Here is a 12,571-nt window from a genome sequence, read left to right as displayed (position 1 = left end):
TCTCCCCGTGTTTGCGTGGGTTTCCTCCGGGTGCTCCGGTTTCCTCCCACAGTCCAAAGATGTGCGGGTTAGGTTGATTGGCTATGATTGAAAAATTGACCCTTAGTGTTAGGGGGACTAAATACGTGGGGTTACGGGGATCGGGTGGGATATGTGTCGGTGCAGGCTCGATGGGCCGAAATGGCCTCTATCTGCACTGTGGGGTTTCTGTGATTCTGTGATTCAGTTACCCCCAAAGCTTCAGTTACTCCAATGCTTCAGTTACCCCAACGCTTCAGTTACCCCAATGCTTCAGTTACCCCCAATGCTTCAGTTACCCCAATGCTTCAGTTACCCCCAATGCTTCAGTTACCCCCAATGCTTCAGTTACCCCAATGCTTCAGTTACCCCCAATGCTTCAGTTACTCCAATGCTTTAGTTACTCCAATGATTCAGTTACCCCAAATGCTTCAGTTACCCCAATGCTTCAGTTACCCCAATGCTTCAATTGCCCCCAATGCTTCAGTTGCTCCAATGCTTCAGTTACCCCCAATGCTTCAGTTACCCCAATGCTTCAGTTACCCCAATGCTTCAGTTACTCCAATGCTTCAGTTGCCCAATGCTTCAGTTACCCCCAATGCTTCAGTTACCCCAATGCTTCAGTTACCCCAATGCTTCAGTTACGCAATCCTTCAGTTACCCCAATGCTTCAATTGCCCCAATACTTCAGTTACCCCAATGCTTCAGTTACCCCAATGCTTCAGTTACCCCAATGCTTCAGTTACCCCCAAATGCTTCAGTTACGCCAATGCTTCAGTTACCCCAATGCTTCAGTTACCCCCAAATGCTTCAGTTACCCCCAAATGCTTCAGTTACTCCAATGCTTCAGTTACCTCAATGCTTCAGTTACTCCAATGCTTCAGTTACTCCAATGCTTCAGTTACCCCAATGCTTCAATTACCCAAATGCTTCAATTACTCCAATGCTTCAGTTACTCCAATGCTTCAGTTACCCCAATGCTTCAGTTACCCCCAAATGCTTCAGTTACCCCAATGCTTCAGTTACCCCAATGCTTCAGTTACCCCAATGCTTCAGTTACCCCAATGCTTCAGTTACTCCAATGCTTCAGTTACCCCAATGCTTCAGTTACCACAATGCAGCATGGTGGCATAGTGGTTAGCACTGTTGCCTCACAGCGCCAGAGACCCGGGTTCGAATCCGGCCTCGGGTGACTGTCTGTGTGGAGTTTGCACATTCTCCCCGTGTTTGCGTGGGTTTCCTCCGGGTGCTCCGGTTTCCTCCCACAGTCCAAAGATATGCGGGTTAGGTTGATTGGCTATGATAAAAAATTGACCCTTAGTGTTAGGGGGACTAAATACGTGGGGTTACGGGGATCGGGTGGGATATGTGTCGGTGCAGGCTCGATGGGCCGAAATGGCCTCTGTCTGCAATGTGGGGTTTCTGTGATTCTGCGATTCAGTTACCCCCAATGCTTCAGTTACTCCAATGCTTCAGTTACCCCAATGCTTCAGTTACCCCCAATGCTTCAGTTACCCCCAATGCTTCAGTTACCCCAATGCTTCAGTTACCCCCAATGCTTCTGTTACTCCAATGCTTCAGTTACTCCAATGATTCAGTTACCCCAAATGCTTCAGTTACCCACAATGCTTCAGTTACCACAATGCTTCAGTTACCCCCAATGCTTCAGTTACCCCAATGCTTCAGTTACCCCAATGCTTCAATTGCCCCCAATGCTTCAGTTACCCCCAATGCTTCAGTTACTCCAATGCTTCAGTTACCCCAATGCTTCAGTTACCCAAAGCTTCAGTTACCCCAATGCTTGTTACCCCAATGCTTCAGTTACCCCAATGCTTCAGTTACTCCAATGCTTCAGTTACCCCAATGCTTCAGTTACCCAAAGCTTCAGTTACCCCAATGCTTGTTACCCCAATGCTTCAGTTACCCCAATGCTTCAGTTACTCCAATGCTTCAGTTACCCCAATGCTTCAGTTGCCCAAAGCTTCAGTTACCCCAATGCTTGTTACCCCAATGCTTCAGTTACCCCAATGCTTCAGTTACCCCAATGCTTCAGTTACCCCCAATGCTTCAGTTACCCCCAATGCTTCAGTTACCCCCAATGCTTCAGTTACTCCAATGCTTCAGTTACTCCAATGCTTCAGTTACCCCAAATGCTTCAGTTACCCACAATGCTTCAGTTACCACAATGCTTCAGTTACCCCCAATGCTTCAGTTACCCCAATGCTTCAGTTACCCCAATGCTTCAATTGCCCCCAATGCTTCAGTTACTCCAATGCTTCAGTTACCCCCAATGCTTCAGTTACCCCAATGCTTCAGTTACCCCAATGCTTGTTACCCCAATGCTTCAGTTACCCCAATGCTTCAGTTACTCCAATGCTTCAGTTACCCCAATGCTTCAGTTACCCAAAGCTTCAGTTACCCCAATGCTTGTTACCCCAATGCTTCAGTTACCCCAATGCTTCAGTTACTCCAATGCTTCAGTTACCCCCAATGCTTCAGTTACCCCAATGCTTCAGTTACCCAAAGCTTCAGTTACCCCAATGCTTCAGTTAGCCCAATGCTTCAGTTACTCCAATGCTTCAGTTACCCCAATGCTTCAGTTACCCCCCAATGCTTCAGTTACCCCCAAATGCTTAATTACCCCAATGCTTGTTACCCCAATGCTTCAGTTACCCCAATGCTTCAGTTATCCCAATGCTTCAGTTACTCCTATGCTTCAGTTACTCCAATGCTTCAGTTACTCCAATGCTTCAGTTGCCCAATGCTTCAGTTACCCCAATGCTTCAGTTACCCCAATGCTTCAGTTACCCCCCAATGCTTCAGTTACCCCAATGCTTCAGTTACCCCAATGCTTCAGTTACCACAATGCTTCAGTTACTCCAATGCTTTAGTTACCCCAATGCTTCAGTTACCCGCAATGCTTCAGTTACCCCCAATGCTTCAGTTACCCCCAATGCTTCAGTTACCCCAATGCTTCAGTTACCCCAATGCTTCAGTTACTCCAATGCTTCTGTTACCCCAATGCTTCAATTGCCCCCAGTGCTTCAGTTACTCCAATGCTTCAGTTACTCCAATGCTTCAGTTACCCCAATGCTTCAGTTACCCCAATGCTTCAGTTACCCCAATGCTTCAGTTACCCCAATGCTTCAGTTACCCCAATGCTTCAGTTACCCCCATGCTTCAGTTGCCCAAAGCTTCAGTTACCCCATGCTTCAGTTGCCCAAATGCTTCAGTTACCCCAATGCTTCAGTTACCCCAATGCTTCAGTTACTCCAATGCTTCAGTTACCCCCATGCTTCAGTTGCCCAAAGCTTCAGTTACCCCAATGCTTCAGTTGCCCAAATGCTTCAGTTACCCCAATGCTTCAGTTACCCCAATGCTTCAATTGCCCCAATGCTTCAGTTGCCCAAATGCTTCAGTTACCCCAATGCTTCAGTTACCCCAATGCTTCAGTTACCCCAATGCTTCAGTTATCCCCAATGCTTCAGTTACCCCAATGCTTCAGTTACCCCAATGCTTCAGTTACCCCAATGCTTCAGTTACCCCAATGCTTCAGTTACCCCAATGCTTCAGTTACCCCAATGCTTCAGTTACCCCATTGCTTCAGTTACCCCAATGCTTCAGTTACCCCAATGCTTCAGTTACCCCAATGCTTCAGTTACCCCAATGCTTCAGTTACCCCCAATGCTTCAGTTATCCCCAATGCTTCAGTCACCCCAATGCTTCAATTACCCCCAATGCTTCAGTTGCCCCCAATGCTTCAGTTACACCAATGCTTCAGTTACCCCCAATGCTTCAGTTACCCCATGCTTCAGTTACCCCCAAATGCTTCAGTTACTCCAATGCTTCAGTTACCCCCAAATGCTTCAGTTACACCAATGCTTCAGTTACACCAATGCTTCAGTTACCCCAGTGCTTCAGTTACCCCAATGCTTCAGTTACTCCAATGCTTCAGTTACCCCAATGCTTCAGTTACCCCCAAATGCTTCAGTTACTCCAATACTTCAGTTACCCCAATGCTTCAGTTACCCAAATGCTTCAGTTACTCCAATGCTTCAGTTACCCAAATGCTTCAGTTACCCAAATGCTTCAGTTACCCCAATGCTTCAGTTACCCCAATGCTTCAGTTACCCCAATGCTTCAGTTACCCAAATGCTTCAGTTACTCCAATGCTTCAGTTACCCCAATGCTTCAGTTACCCCAATGCTTCAGTTACCCCAATGCTTCAGTTACCCCAATGCTTCAGTTACCCCAATGCTTCAGTTACCCCAATGCTTCAGTTACCCCAATGCTTCAGTTACTCCAATGCTTCAGTTACCCCCATGCTTCAGTTACCCCAATGCTTCAGTTACCCCCAATGCTTCAGTTACCCCAATGCTTCAGTTACCCCAATGCTTCAGTTACCCCCAATGCTTCAGTTACCCCAATGCTTCAGTTGCCTCCAATGCTTCAGTTACCCCCAATGCTTCAGTTACCCCCAATGCTTCAGTTACTCCAATGCTTCAGTTACCCCAATGCTTCATTTACCCCAATGCTTCGGTTACCCCCAATGCTTCAGTTACCCCCAATGCTTCAGTTACCCCCAATGCTTCAGTTACCCCAGTGCTTCAGTTACCCAAATGCTTCAGTTACTCCAATGCTTCAGTTACCCCAATGCTTCAGTTACCCCAATGCTTCAGTTACCCCAATGCTTCAGTTACCCCAATGCTTCAGTTACCCCAATGCTTCAGTTACCCCAATGCTTCAGTTACCCCAATGCTTCAGTTACCCCAATGCTTCAGTTACTCCAATGCTTCAGTTACTCCAATGCTTCAGTTACCCCCATGCTTCAGTTACCCCAATGCTTCAGTTACCCCCAATGCTTCAGTTACCCCAATGCTTCAGTTACCCCAATGCTTCAGTTACCCCCAATGCTTCAGTTACCCCAATGCTTCAGTTACCCCAATGCTTCAGTTACCCAAATGCTTCAGTTACTCCAATGCTTCAGTTACCCCAATGCTTCAGTTACCCCAATGCTTCAGTTACCCCAATGCTTCAGTTACCCCAATGCTTCAGTTACCCCAATGCTTCAGTTACCCCAATGCTTCAGTTACCCCAATGCTTCAGTTACCCCAATGCTTCAGTTACCCCAATGCTTCAGTTACTCCAATGCTTCAGTTACCCCCATGCTTCAGTTACCCCAATGCTTCAGTTACCCCCAATGCTTCAGTTACCCCAATGCTTCAGTTACCCCAATGCTTCAGTTACCCCCAATGCTTCAGTTACCCCAATGCTTCAGTTGCCTCCAATGCTTCAGTTACCCCCAATGCTTCAGTTACCCCCAATGCTTCAGTTACTCCAATGCTTCAGTTACCCCAATGCTTCATTTACCCCAATGCTTCGGTTACCCCCAATGCTTCAGTTACCCCCAATGCTTCAGTTACCCCCAATGCTTCAGTTACCCCAGTGCTTCAGTTACCCAAATGCTTCAGTTACCCCAATGCTTCAGTTACTCCAATGCTTCAGTTACCCCAATGCTTCAGTTACCCCAATGCTTCAGTTACCCCAATGCTTCAGTTACCCCAATGCTTCAGTTACCCCAATGCTTCAGTTACTCCAATGCTTCAGTTACCCCAATGCTTCAGTTACCCCCAATGCTTCAATTGCCCCCAATGCTTCAATTGCCCCAATCCTTCAGTTAGCTATGATCTTTCATACTGCTCTTACTCCTAATTCTTCAGTTAGCCCCCAATTCTTCAGTTACCCACAAACCTTTTATTTCCCTTTTTTCTGCTTTTCACCCCTGAGAGTGCTGACTCTTGCTGTGGGGTCAGGTTCCATGGCCACACACCAGTACCTTGCCCAAGTCGTCATTTCTCCTGTGTGAGACTAGCGAGTGATGGCGGGGTATTTAACTGTGGAGGGCATCGCAGCTGAGCCTGCTCTGTCCCACAAATGTTTCCCGCAGGGGACCCTGGATCGTGATTAAGAGCTGATCTTCCCCTCTCTCGCGCCAAGTCACTGAGGATTATTATAAGTGTCCCTACCAGCACTGACAGATCAGCGAACCCAGTGTGGCCGAGCCTGGGAACTTTGTGTTTTGTCTGGAGGAAACTCCCATTAGAAACTTCCCATCATCTCACAGGGAGCTGGAAAAGAATCTCATGGCCAGTTCTAAAGGGGAGCGGCCCAGGAGGATGGCACACGGGGAAGCAACTGGGGAGGAGACTGGTCCCAACACAGACAAGACTGGGGGTGGCTCGGGCCTAGGCGCTCCGACCAATAGCAACATTAAAATAAAATCCACTGGAAAATCCAGGCCTGAGCAACTAGCAGCAAGGCTGGGGTGGCTGGGAAGCGGGGTGGGGATCAAGGCTCGGGAGGTCACCATGGTGGTATGTTGGTGGTGGTGAGTAGGTGTGACTGTGTGCACTTTGGGCAGGCAGTGTGACTTTGCACTGGTGGCCTGTCTGTTAGGACCAGTCATCTCTTGACAATAAAAGCCACCCTCCAACTCTCTTGGCTATCCTCAATCAGACACTTCATTTCAAGGGGGCTGGTGCAGTGGGTCAGATACTGGCCTTCAACTTCTGTGACCTATATTTAAGTCCTGCCCAAACTGAGAGAGTGAAAGTCTCCTCCCTGCCAGATACTTGCATTTAGTGCAGTGAACATCCCAACGCACTTGAAAGAGAAGAAACTGATGAGTTGATGTAGAAGAGGTAAAAGAAATGATCCAAAAATTGCATTTTAAACAGGCTTTAAAAGATGGTGAGAGAGGTAGCAAGGCAGCATAGTATAAGGAGTGAGTCCCAGAGAGTAGGGCCAATACAGCTGAAGGTTGTACCACTGATAGCGGAGAGAGAGGAGGACAGAGTTGGAGAACTAAAGTGCACAGGCTGCGATGGAGGGTTGGAGGATGGTGCAGAGATAGAATGGGAAGGCAATGGAGCAATTTGTTAACATAGAAACATAGACATAGAAGATAGGAGCAGGAGTAGGCCATTCGGCCCCTCGAGCCTGCTCCGCCATTTAATGAGATCACGGCTGATCATCCAAATTCATTACCCTGTCCCTGTTTTCTCCCCATATCCCTTGATCCCTTTAGCCTTAAGAAATATATCTAACTCTTTCTTGAATATATTTAATAAATTGGCCTCTACTGCCTTCTGTGGTAGAGAATTCCACAGGTTCACCACTCTCTGGGTGAAGAAATTTCTCCTCATCTCAGTCCTAAATGACTTACCCCTTATCCTTAGACTGTGACCCCCGGTTCTGGACTCCCCCGCCATCAGGAACATCCTTCCTGCACCTAGTCTGTCTAGTCCTGTTAGAATTTTATAAGTTTCAATGAGATCCCCTCTCATTCTTCTAAACTCTAGCGAATATAAGCCGAATCGATTCAATCTCTCTTCATACATCATTCCTGCCATCCCAGGTATCAGTCTGGTGAATCTTCGCTGCACTCCCTCCATGGCAAGAACATCCTTCCTCAGATAAGGCAACCAAAACTGCACACAATACTCAAGGTGTGGTCTCACCAAGGCCCTGTACAACTGCAGCTAGACATCCTTGCTCCTGTACTCGAATCCTCTCGCTATGAAGGCCAACATACCATTTGCCTTCTTAACCGCCTGCTGCACCTGCATGCTTACCTTCAGCGACTGGTGCACAAGGACACCCAGGTCTCGTTGCACTTCCCCTTTTCCCAATCTATTGCTGTTCAGATAATAATGTGCCTTCCTGTTTTTGCCACCAATGTGGATAACCTCGCATTTATCCACATTATACTGCATCTGCCCAATCACCCAACCTGTCCAAATCATACTGGAGTTTCTCCTCACAGCACCCACGCCCACCCAGCTTTGTGTCGTCTGCAAACTTGGAGATATTACATCTAGTTCCCTCGTCTAGATCATTATTATATATTGTGAATAGCTGGGGTCCTAGCACTGATCCCTGCGGTACCCGACTAGTCACTGCCTACCACTCGGAAAAAGACCCGTTTATTCCAACTCTTTGCTTCCTGACTGCCAACCAGTTCTCTATCCAAGTCAGTAACTTGCCCCCAATCCCATGTGCTTTAACTTTGCATGCTAATCTCTTTTGCGGGACCTTATCGAAAGCCTTCTGAAAGTCCAAATATACCACATTCACTGGTTCTCCCTTATCTACTCTACCAGTTACATCCTCAAAAAATTCCAGTAGATTAGTCAAGCATGATTTACCTTTTGTAAGTCCATGTTGACTTTGTCCGATCCTGTCACTGCTTTCCAAGTGCTCTGCTATTACATCTTTTATAATGGACTCTAGCATTTTCCCCGCTACCGATGTCAGGCTTACCGGTCTATAATTCCCCGTTTTCTCTCTACCACCTTTTTTAAATAGTGTGGTTACATTAGCTACCCTCCAATCCATGGGAACTATTCCAGAGTCTATAGAATTTTGGAAGATGACCAGCAAAGCATCTACGATTTCTAGGGCCACTTCCTTAAGTACCCTAGGATGTAGATTATCTGGCCCTGGGGATTTATCAGCCCTCAATCCCGTCAATTTCCCTAACGCCATTTCCCTACAAATACTGATTTCATTCAATTCCTCCCTCTCATTAGACCCTATGTTCCCCGAAATCGCTGGAAGATTATTTGTGTCCTCCTTTTTGAAGACAGAACCAAAGTATGTATTTAATTGGTCTGCCATTTCTTTGTTCCCCATTATAAATTCCCCTGATTCTGACTGCAAGGGACCTACGCTTGACTTCACCAATCTTTTTCTCTTTACATATCTATAGAAACTTTTACAGTCAGTTTTTATGTTCCCCGCAAGCTTACTCTCATATTCTATTTTCCCCCTCTTAATTAATCCCTTTGTCCTCCTTTGCTGAATCCTAAACTGCTCCCAATCCTCAGGTTTGCTGCTTTTTCTGGCCAATTTATATGTCCTCTCCTTGGATCTTATGCTATCCCTAATTTCCCTTGTTAGCCTCGGTTGAGTCACCTTTTTTGTTTTATTTTTATGCCAAACAGGGATGAACAAATTCTGTAGTTCATCCATGCGATCTTTAAATGTTTGCCATTGCCTATCCACCATCAACACTTTAAGTAATGTTCCCCAATCCATCCTAGCCAACTCACGCCTCATACCATCATAGTTTCCTTTATTTAAATTCAGGACCCTAGTCTCTGAGTCAACTACTTCACTCTCCATCTTAATGAAGATTTCTATCATATTATGATCGCTTCTCCCCAAGGGGCCTCGCACAACAACATTGCTAATTAATCCTTTCTCATTACATAACACCCAGTCTAAGATGGCCTGATCGCTAGTTGGTTCCTCGACATATTGGGCCAGGAAACCATCCCGTATACACTCCAGGAATTCCTCCTCCACAGTATTGTTACTAATTTGGTTAGCCCAATCTCTATGTAGATTAAAGTCACCCATGATAACTGCTGTGCCCTTATTGCACGCATCTCTAATTTCCCATTTAATGCCATCCCCAACCTCAGCATTACTGTTTGGGGGTCTGTATACAACTCCCACTAACGTTTTCTGCCCCATGGTATTTCTCAGCTCTACCCATACAGATTCCACATCATCAGAGCTAATATCCTTCCTTACTATTGTGTTAATCTCATCTTTAACCAGCAATGCTACCCCACCTCCTTTTCCTTTTTGCCTGTCCTTCCTGAATATTGAATACCCCTGGATGTTGAATTCCCAGCCTTGGTCACCCTGGAGCCATGTCTCCGTAATTCCAATTGCATCATATCCGTTTACATCTATTTGCGCAGCTAATTCATCCACCTTATTATGAATGCTCCTCGCATTAAGACACAAAGCCTTCAGGCTTGTTTTTTTAACACTCTTAGTCCTTTTAGAATTAGTATTTACTGTAGCCCTGTGATTTACACCCTTGATTTCTCTGCCTTCCACTTTTGCTTTTCTCCTTCCTGTCTTTTGTTTCTATCCTTGCTTTCCTTTCCTCTGTCTCCCTGCACAGGTTCCCAACCCCCTGCCATTTTAGTTTAAACTCTCCCCAACAGCACTAGCAAACACGCACCCTAGGACATCGGTCCTGTCCAGTTTGTACTGGTCCCACCTCCCCCAGAACCGGTTCCAATGTCCCAGGAATTTGAATCCCTCCCTCTTGCACCATTCCTCTAGCTACGTATTCATCTGAAATATCCTTCTATTTCTACTCTGACTAGCACGTGGCACTGGTAGCAATCCTGAGATTACTACCTTTAAGGTCCTATTTTTTAATTTACCTCCTAACTCCCTATATTCAGCTTTTAGGATCTCATCCCATTTTTTACCTATATCGTTGGTACCTATATGCACCACGACAACTGGTTGTTCACCCTCCCCCTCCAGAATGCCCTGCAGCCGCCCCGAGACATCCTTGACCCTTGCACCAGGGAGGCAACATACCATCCTGAAGTCTCATTTGCAGCTGCAGAAACGCCTATCTATTCCCCTTACAATAGAATCCCCTATCACTAAAGCTCTCCCAGTCTTTTTCCTCCCGTCCTGTGCAGCAGAACCACCCATGGTGCCAGGAAGTTGGCTGCTGCTGCCTTCCCCTGATAAGCCATCTCCCTCAATAATATCCAAAGTGGTATATCTGTTTGAAAGGGGGATGGCCACAGGGGACCCCTGCACTACCTGCCTGCACCTACTACTCTGCCTGGTGGTCACCCATTCCCTTCCTGCCTGTGCAGCCTTTACCTGCGATGTGACCAACTCCCTAAACGTGCTATCCACGATGTCCTCAGCATCGCGAATGCTCCAGTATGTATCCATTCGCAGCTCCAGCGCCGCAATGTGGTCTGTCAGTAGCTGCAGCTGGATACACTTCCCACACACATGGTCGTCAGGGACACTTCTGATTTCCCACATAGCGCAGGAGGAGCATGCCACGGGGCCGAGCTGTCCTGCCATGACTTACCCTTTAATTAATTTTAATTAATTTAAATCAAATCAATACCACTAATTACACTTCAATTAAATGAAATACTCAAGGGCCCTTGGTTACTAGCACTCCCCGATACACAACAGAGACCTTAGAAACTATAACCACAAAAATTAAGACCGTCTAAGTTTTATAAACTATTAATCTTAACTGTCAAACTATAGAGTAGTATAAATACTCACCTGGCTGTACTCACCCAATCAGCTGCTTCCTCTTGCCCGTGTCACTTTTTGAATCGTGACGTGGCTCCGGAATGCCGCCGCCGGTCTGTGAGATTGGTAAGCCTCTGTAAAAAAGCCTGTGAAAGTTAGTTTCAGTACTCACTGTACCGCCGCTCTCTGCTCCTTCCGACACTGGACTCATGTCTGAATTCAGTCCCCTGGGGGATGGGGTTTGAGTTGAGGATATGAGGATCGTATGGGTGGGGAGCAGGACTCATTATAGAATAGCATGTGAGGGCAAGGTACTGGACAACTTGGAGATTGTGCAGGGTGGGGCCTGAGAGGAGCGATCCAGAGAAGTTGAGTTTGGAGGGGATAGAAGCATGGATAAGGGTTTCAACAGGGATGGGGGATGTTAAGGCTGAGGGTAGGTGATGTTGCAGAGGTAGAAGTATGTTATCTTAATTATGGATAGAAGATGGAGTGTGCATTTTGATAGGACACCACCCTCTGAGTGAAGAAATTTCTCCTCATCTCAGTCCTAAATGTCCTACCCCGTATCCTGAGACTGTGACCCCTCGTTCTAGACCCCCCCCCAGCCAGGGGAAATATCCTCCCTGCATCCAGTCTGACTAGCCCGGTCAGAATTTTATACGTTTCAATGAGATCCCCTCTCATTCTTCTAAACTCCAGTGAATACAGGCCTAGTCGACCCAATCTCTCCTCATACGACAGTCCTACCATCCCAGGAATCAGTCTGGTGAACCTTCGCTGCACTCCCTCTATGGCAGGTATATCCTTTCTTAGGTAAGGAAACCAAAACTGCACACAGTACTCCAGGTATGGTGTGGGACTGGAGTCACATATAAAGAAAGAAAGGACTTGCATTTATTTAGCACCTTTCATGACCAAATAATCTTAAAATTAGAGCTTGGCCGTTCAGGAGTTTTTGTTAGGTAAGGATATTAAGGGATATGGAGCTAAGGTGGGTAAATGGAGTTGAGGTACAGATCAGCCATGAGCTAATTGAATGGCGGAGCAGGCTCGAGGGGCTGAATGGCTTCCTCCTGTTCCTAATTTTCCTATGTTACTCTGTATCTAACCCATGCTGTACCTGTCCTGGGAGTGTTTGATGGGACAGTGTAGAGGGAGCTTTACTCTGTATCTAACCTGAGCTGTACCTGCCCTGGGAATGTTTGATGGGGCAGTGTAGAGGGAGCTTTACTCTGTATCGAACCCGTGCTGTACCTGCCCTGGGAGTGTTTGATGGGACAGTGTAGAGGGAGCTTTACTCTGTAACCCGTGCTGTACCTGCCCTGGGAGTGTTTGATGGGACAGTGTAGAGGGAGCTTTACTCTGTATCTAACCCGTGCTGTACCTGCCCTGGGAGTGTTTGATGGGACAGTGTAGAGGGAGCTTTATTCTGGATAAATGTGAA

General features: G+C 46.7%; 1 protein-coding gene across 1 annotated transcript in view; it reads left to right on the top strand.

Annotated features, from left to right (window-relative positions):
- LOC147106531 (uncharacterized) overlaps window positions 1–12,571 on the top strand; it is a 179,381-nt gene that overhangs the window by 148,979 nt on the left and 17,831 nt on the right. The gene's annotated exons all lie outside the window — the stretch shown is intronic.

The sequence above is a fragment of the Somniosus microcephalus genome, chromosome 15, assembly GCF_052327205.1.
Source record: "Somniosus microcephalus isolate GS21.2 chromosome 15, FLI_Smic_1.0, whole genome shotgun sequence".
In the NCBI taxonomy this organism is placed as follows: Eukaryota; Metazoa; Chordata; class Chondrichthyes; order Squaliformes; family Somniosidae; genus Somniosus; species Somniosus microcephalus.
Note: the sequence above shows the minus strand (reverse complement) of the source record. Positions and strands in the feature narration are given on the sequence as shown.